The following is an 8,628-nucleotide window of genomic DNA, read 5'->3' on the forward strand; positions in this document are numbered from 1 at the left end:
AAAGCATCAGTTCTTCAGTGCTCAGCTTCCTTTTTACCTTGATAGAATTTAATCGCCTTCCCATGGCTCAGTCATATGACTCACTCCTGGGGTGCGACTGGAGCTCACCCCCCCTGAAGCACATGGCCACGTGCAGAGTGGACACCACTGTCAGTGGGAGTTCCTCTAGAAAGAAGCAGGGGGTGGGCTTCGGGGAGGCAGCCAGTAATGTCTGTGATAATTCATTCTGTTTTCACAGTGATAATCAGAACTTGAAAATCCATGTCAACCTCCAACTAATAAATAAATAAAAAAAAAAAGAAAATCCATGTCAAATTTAATGGACAGTAAAAATACAGGTTATTTGAATAATGTATAAACAGGAAAACAGAAAGATGAGAGTTTTCTTTTCACTTGTGTGTTATAACTTTGGCCACAGAGAAATCAGTACTAACAAACCTAAGAAGGAGCTCATGTTAGTCAGTGTTCTTTCCTGGTGAGCTTATTAGGGAACACATGCTTCCTGGTATCGAGCCAACCACTTATAAATGTGATTTTGTAAAGTGAGAATTATACCTTTCTCTGAGGGTTAGTTTGTGAATTGAGTGAGGGAATATACAGTCAGGCTCTTGGGCCCAGCACTTAGCATAACCCTGGAGGGTACCAAGTCTTGAGATGTTTCCTGTTAGCATTTGGTTTGACAGTTCAGATGGCCTTCAACTCTGCTTCCTCTTGCCCTTCCCTCAACCCCATTCGTACTTAATTGTTAAATTCTGTGGATTCTGTTTCTCTGAAGTGATTCAGATCATTCCTCTCCCCCCCCCCCCCCCCCCGCCCCGACTGTGACATCTCTTGCCTGGGTCTTCACTTCTCTCACATTTCAGTAGTCCCTTCCTTTTATTCATTCGTGTGTTGATTGTTCTGTTCAACATGTCACTGGTCTGCCATGTGCCAGGCACTGGGTGAAATGCATAGTGTGAGCAGTGAACATAATGGACAGGGCCCTTGCCTCCCCTGCGTGTTTATTGTACCGGGACGCTAGTATTAAATAAGTGTACCTCTGTAAATCGAGGCAGTGCTTCTAAGGATGAACCAGGGAGGAGATCCAATGACCTCTCGTTGCTGCCAGTCTCGTCTCCATCTGTAAGACTGAAGAGGTAACCGTGGTGGAAGCATGACTTTGGTTATGTCACTCCCTGTCTCAGAACCCCTGTCATTCTTGGAGTGAATACGAACTCTTAAGTTCTAGAGTCTCCAGAATATAAAATTCTCCATTTCTCAGGATTTAGTGGATTCCAGGTGCATCATAAACACCTCTAATCCTAGCAACACTGCCAACCCACGTCTCACTTCTAATCCCACCTGCATTAGACACGCTCCTTTGTGTGCTCCTGAGATCGTGCATGCATTCCTGTCTCCCTCGCACCACAGACTCCTTCCCTTGCCCCCTCCTCAGAGCTGTGTCTGTACCAAGAAAACCGCTGCCCTGCGGTCAAAACTCTGCCCACTCCACCCATGGAAGTGTGAAGTAACTGAAGCCACCAAAGCAGCATGCCATACATTGAAAACCATAACTTCTGGGCCACTTTCCTTCTGCCATTAAGGAACCGTAAGGATCAACCACGTCAAATGGCATGTATGTGTTTCCTTTAGTCCCTGCGGAACTCTGGACACCCACTCGTCCGAGTCCCTGCTTCTCAAAACTTTATAGCCAGTTATTGACCTTCATTTACATGGTTCCTCTATTCTCCCAGCCTCTGCTCCAGATGAGTTTTGAGTTTCTCTCCTTAAAACAGTGACCTGACTTCTCCCTGAGGAGGAGTCTCACTGCAACCCTCTCAAGTAAAAGCTGGTGTTTCTCTCATCCATAATGCCTCATTCCTCAGAGCCAGGAGGTAGGGCAGGCAACCCCCGACTGTGAAAAGCTCCAGCTCCTGCAGATCCACGCCATCTGGATATATGTATAATTTGTCACCTCTGTGTGTGATTGTTGCCTGCGAGTCCCCTGGGGTGTTCCTTCTCATTACTTGAAAACCTGAGCTGCTGGATCACAAGCTTCATCTCCACTCAACTCCTGCCATCGTTCTTTGTGACTTCAGTATCCACAGAGATAATCATCCAGTATGGCAGTTCTCACTTTGCACGTTTTTTACTACAGTGTAGTTAAATTACACCAGTCCCCGAATAGCATGGTTCATCTCTCACTGACCACGGTGGATTGCCCGTGAGGAACTGCATGAAGTACAAATTCCTCATCCAGCTCTGCAGTCCCCAAGTCATTATGTAAACAGCAGATGGGCGTCACGAGCTTTCTGTCGAAGCCCTTTAGTCACTGATCACTGCACTTCTCTTCTTCAGCGCTTCCGGTCACAAGACAGCAAAGCATGTACTCATGTTACCTGCTTGCCTCCCTGTGATGAACCCGTGTGATGTTTTACAAAAATGGACAGCCTAAAGAGGAAATTGGCCAAAAAGGTGAAAGTGCAGCAAAGAAGTGATGATGCTAGAAATGAAATTGGCTAGGAAACTTGAAAATGACAACAGCAAAATCAAGATAAGATGAGACCTCAGCCTGCCTGGAAGGAGGAACTGTGGGGAGAGAGTCCAGGAAGCAGGAAAAACGAAGTAAAGTTGTGTGGACATCTTTCAGTTTGAGTTGCTTTTGGAACAGAAAGCTGTTTTTGGTTGAGAAAGACTGTCTTCTACTTTGGATACAGTATCTTCTGTTCCACATCAGCAGATTCGGCCAACCGCAGGAGGCAAGGTAGTGTAGGATGTATTTAATGAGAAAATCTGTGTAAGTGGACCTGCACAGGGCACGTGTCAACTGTAATAATAATAATAAAAATCTCAATCAGTTAGACTAGCATTCAGGCCAAAATGTCAAAGTTAGTTACTATGTTAAAAGGAAACTGTAATTACAAAGAGACAGAAATGCAAACTTTTCTGCCAGTGAAGACTGGTTCCATCATTTTAGACAACTACAAGAACTGATTCACACTGAGCTAGCTGGTGGCTCAGTGCTGTGAAATATGCACCCAGATTTCGTTGGTCAGTTACAGCAACTGATCATGACAAAAAGATGAAGATGTTGAGAGGAAGTGAGACTGATTTAAAACTTCATGTTGAAGAAACTCTCGGAGATAATTTACAACACTGAAAATACAAAAGATAAAATGTTGGAAGCCAATCCAAACTTCAAAATAAGTATGAAAATTTATCAAGGCATAGAAAAAGGCATAGAAAAAGGCAAGCACAATTTAAATTTCTCTTGGCAAAGTTATTAAAAAGAAAATAGTAATTCTGATGTTGAAGCTGAAACTCCAATACTTTGGCAACCTGATAAGAACTGACTCACTGGAAAAGACCCTGATGCTGGGAAAGATTGAGGGCAGGAGGAGAAGGGGATGACAGAGGATGAGATGGTTGGATGGCATTACTGACTCAATGGACATGGGTTTGGGTGGACTCCGGGAGTTGGTGATGGACAGGGAGGCCTGGCGTGCTGCGGTTCATGGGGTTGCAAAGAGTCAGACAGGACTGAGCACCTGGACTGAACTGAGTGTCTCTCATGTTTCAAATTATAGTGTACTAAATAAATACTACTTTTGCAATGAAAATTCTATATACATGTATAACTGGCAATAAGGGAGTTTTCAATGTTTTAACAAAAAGTTTTTACAGTCATAGAAGAACTGTACTTTTTAATAAGATCACTTTGCATGATTTCTGCTTCATGGTCTTTTTTTTTTTTTTTTTTTTTTAATCACCCTGTGCTATTGTGCAACTAGGGCTTCTGTACTCCAGGTTCCCAGTTCTTTGACCAACTCAAACTCAAGGACCTTTTCATCGAGCACATGCTGGTCATCTGCTCCGTGGTTCATGCTTGTTATTATCAAAGCCAGTTCCGTTGCTAAGTCGTGTCTGACTTTTTGCAACCCTGTGGACTGCAGGGCACCAGGCTCGCCTGTCCTCCACCATCTCCTGGAGTTTGCGCAGTCATGTCCATTGAATCGGTGATGCTATGTAACCATCTCATCTTCTGTGGCCCACTTCTCCTCCTGTCCTCAATCTTTTCCAGCATCAGGGTCTTTTCCAGTGAGTTGGTTCTTTGAATCAGGTGACCAAAGTATTGGAGCTTCAGCTTCAGCATCAGTCAGTTCAGTTCAATCACTTAGTTGTGTCCGACTCCTTGCAACCCCATGGACTGCAGCATGCCAGGCCTCCCTGTCCATCACCAACTCCTACAGCTTGCTCAAGCTCATGTCCATTGAGTCCGTGATGCCATCCAACCATCTCATCCTCTGTCATCCCCTTCTCCTCCTGCCTTCAATCTTTTCTAGCATCAGGGTCTTTTCCAGTGAGTCAGTTCTTTGCATCAGGTGGCCAAAGTCTTGGGAGCCTCAACTTCAGCATCAGTCCTTCCATTGAATATTCAGGACTGATTTCCTTTAGGATTGACTTATTCGATCTCCTTGCTGTCCAAGAATCTTCTCCAACACCACAGTTCAAAAGCATCAATTCTTCGGCGCTCAGCTTTCTTTATAGTCCAACTCTCACATCCATACATGACCACTGGAAAAACCATAGCTTTGACTAGAGAAAACTTTTTCGGCAAAGTGATGTCTATGCTTTAGGTTTGTCTGTTTTTCTTCCAAGGAGTAATCATCTTTTAATTCCTTCCTTAATCAACTTCAGTTTAGCTTCTGACACTGCCACACCATTAAAATAGCTTGCAGCAAATAATATGGTTAGTTATTACCAAATTTCTAAATACAATGGACATTTTTCGGTCTTTATCTTACTCAGGTTCTCAAATGACATGTTGATCAATACTCTCAGTTTACAGTACTTGATAGTTTTCTTCCTTTTTCTCTATTTTCACCAATATCTCAGGAATTCTTGACTTGAGCTTTTTTCTCACCTATAACTACATATTCTAATGGTTTTATACAGTTTTATTGCTTTTTCTCTTCAGCACTCTATTGCCAGTGCCTAACTCAGGATCTAACAATAAATAGTAAGGTAGTATTTGATGAATACATGATTCCTTATATTTCTATCACCTAACATAGTTCCTAGTTGGTTTCCATAAAACCTTTGTGAAATAAATCAATGGACATTATTATTCTAATCCTGCAAATGAGGAACTGGAGGGTCAGAAAGATTAGTTTATCCATGATCACATAGCTAATAAGTGGCACAGCTGGTATCACACCAAAGTCTTAACTCCAAATCTTTGTTCTCACCTTTATATCAACAGCCTTCCTGCATATTTCACTCCTAACTCTGAGACTCTGCCTTCACTTACCCGATCCTCACGCCAGACTGGAATGAGTGTCATACTTGAATATCCCTCCTACTTTCCCACTTCTCCGTCTTTTTTGGGTTTGAACCCATATATATACTTCTAGTTGTACATTTGAGGCTCAGTGGTAAAGAATTCTCCTGCAATGCAGGATACTCAGGTTTGGTCTCTGGCTTGGGAAGATGCCCTCGAGAAGGAAAGGGCAACCCACTCCAGTACTCTTGCCTGGAAAAATCCCATGGACAGAGGAGCCTGGCGGCTGCAGTCCATGACGTCACAAAGGGTTGGACACAATTTAGCAACTGAACAGGTACATTTACCAGTAGTTCTATCAGTATCTCAAGTTACTTTTCAAATTCTATCTCAAGCTTAAAATCTTAATTTTTCTGGTTGCAAGTAAATTTTCACCCATCTGTGAATGAAAATTATTGCCCAGAATATCAGTAAACAAAGGATGTTGCAGCCATCAGGCCATCATGTTACAGCCATAGGATGACGACGATAAGCCCTGAAGGGAGCTCAGGAAGGAGGCAGGACGCCTGGCTATCCAGAGGCCAGGCGCTGCAGCCACCACTCCCCACCCCTCAGTGCAGCCTGAAGAATCTCAGGGTGGGAAAACGGGATCCTGGCCCCAGTAGCCGATGTGCACATCAAAGGAATGGTTTCAGTGAGTCCAGGTTCTTGGATCTTCTCACGCTGAGAAAAGCACTAGATTCCTTAGCTTGAGATGTCTGATTTTCTTTAACTAACAGTAATCTTCTGATGTTCTAACTAGGTCTTTATTGCAAAAACCCCTATATATCCTGGTTCCCCACCTTGCTTCTTTGGAGCAGTTAGCTCAGAATGATCTGAGGGTCCTGTCTCTGGAACTCGAAGTCCTTAGTATGCCTGAATAAAATACAAGCCTCAGCTTTCAGGTTTCAACACACACTAATTCTTTCAGTGTTGAAGCAACCCGTGTGCAGGGATTGTATCTGCACAGCCTTGATATTATGCCTTGCAGGATGAAAGCTGAATCAGTACTTATTGGCTTAGAATGAAGATTTTAAATTTGAATTTGATCCAGAGACAAAATAACCCAAGGAACAAGACTAGAGCCAAGTAACTAAATATATATATATATATAAACATTAAACTCTATCCAGAGAGTCTGACTGAGGGTCTTGATCAGTTGAGGGACTTTGGGGGAAAGATGTTGGTTCTCCTTGAGTCATTCAGACACTTAGGCCGTTTTCTTCAGTGGGCTTTTGACAGGGAAATGGGCGCTGCTCTGACCAGGTTGTGCAGATAAAATGGAGGCTGGATTAGGAGCAGTTTGCCAGTGTTGAGTCCTAGGTGATGCCATCTCTGATCGGATGCAAATGGGGAAGTCAGGAAAGGGTGGGCTGGGAGAGTCAAAGGAGGTCCTTTGTATCAAACTGACCGGCTAGAAACAATCCCTGCCTTACCTTCCCAAACTTGTCTGCTGGGAGTAAGCAAAAATAATGCAGGAAAGGGAAGCCATATTGTATTCCAAATCCAGGAATCTTTTCTTTTGCCAGGAACCAAGTCATCTACACTCAGGTACAAGGTGTCTTCTGAGAGGTCAAATTTAACATTTCTGGCACCACTGTCATCCTATCTCGGCTGTCTCTCATGTGTTCTTTTAAGGTTCTGTTAGCTTTTTTTTTTTTTCTTTTAATTTTTGATTAAGTCCAAAAGTGACCAAGTGAAGCCTAAGAACCAGTATTAATAATAGCAGTCAATTTCTTCCTGACTTTTACGGGCCTAAGCACTTTACAACAATACTGAATGTTCGATAAACGACGGGTTATGACTACGCAGACAGAAAAAGCGGAGCGGGAATCTGATGAGGGCCGTATGGTCCCGAAATGCTCCGCTGCGAAGCTCTGACCTTCCTCTCCGAACGCGATCTCACGTCCTGAATGGGAGCTTCTGCATCCGCAGCATCCCAGCAAAGTCCTAAATTTCACCTAAGTTTGAGAACTCCCGCACGAACCAAGGTCGATGTGGATCAACTTTTCAAGTGAAAGCAAGCTGAGGATGCCTTTGGAAAGGACACGCTCCCTAGCAGGTGGTTCGGGAGCGCCGGAGAGCTCGAGGTCGCCAGCAAAGAACAAAGGCGGACGGCGAGCATCAACTGGGAACCGGGAACGCGAGGAGACGAGCCGGGGCCCTCAGAGCCTCCAGCAACGCAGCCCCCAGGGTAGGGAGAGGGTGCCGGGGAGACCCCCGAGAAGGTGGAGGAGGGGGCGGGGCGACGAGGACCCCGGGCAGGAGCGGGCGGGGAGAGGAGGGGAGGGACCCTGCAGGGAGGGCGAGGGGGCGGGCCCCTCGGGATTTAGGTGGAAGGGAAGGGCAGCGAGGACCGCCAGGTCTGGGCACGCGGGCGCGGACGCCGGGGAGGCAGGGGCGGGGACTCCAGGAGGGGGAGAGGGGGCGGGAGCGCGGACACCTGGGAGGAAGGGGGAGGGGAGGGACACCTGGGATGGAGGGGCGGGGACCTCCAGGAGGGAGAGAGGGGACGTGGGCGTGGACACCGGGGGGCGGGGTGGGGTGGGACCCCTGGGATGGAGGGGAGGGGACGGGGGAGCGGACCCCGGGGAGGGAGGGGGCGGGGAGGGGCCCCTCAGGATGGAGGCGGAGGGGGAGGGGCGGGGGCGGGGACCCCAGCAGGGAGAGAGGGGACGCGCGCGCGGACCCTGGAGAGGGAGGGACACCTGGGATGGAGGGGTAGGGGAGGGCCGGGGACCCCCAGGAGCGAGCGCGGGGCCGCGGGCGCTGACACCTGGGAGGAAGGGGCGGGGAGGGGCCCTCAGGCAGGCGGCGGAGGGGAGAGGCGGGGAGCCCGGGCGGGGCGCGGTGGGAGGAGAGGGCTGACGTGTGAGGGGCCGGGCCGGGGGCGGCGGGGAGGGGGCGGTGGCGGCGAGCGCGCCCTGGGCGGCGGGCCGGGGCGGGGCTGGGGGCTGAGGGGAGCGGCGGGAGGTGGGGCCGCGGAGCGCGCCGGGCTGCGGCGGCGGCCGGGAGGCGGGGTGGCGGCTGGCCGGGGCTGCGTGCGGCCGAGGGCGGCGGCCGGGGGGCGGCAGCGGCGGCGGCGAGCGCAGCGGGCGGCGGCGGCGGCCGAGGGCGCGGAGGGCCCCGCGGGCGCGCACGGCGGCGGGCCCGGCGGGCGGCGGGCGGCGGGCAGCGTCTTCGGCAGCGGCGGGCGGCGCGCTGGCGGCGGCCATGGCGGTGGCGGCGGCGCTGGCGGGCCGCGGGGCGCGCGGAGGCAGGGGCCGGCCCCCGGGCGGCGGGCGGGCGGAGGGGGCGGGGCCCGGGCGGCGGGCGGCCCGCGCGGCGGC

This window comes from Muntiacus reevesi, chromosome 3, assembly GCF_963930625.1.
Source record: "Muntiacus reevesi chromosome 3, mMunRee1.1, whole genome shotgun sequence".
NCBI lineage: Eukaryota > Metazoa > Chordata > Mammalia > Artiodactyla > Cervidae > Muntiacus > Muntiacus reevesi.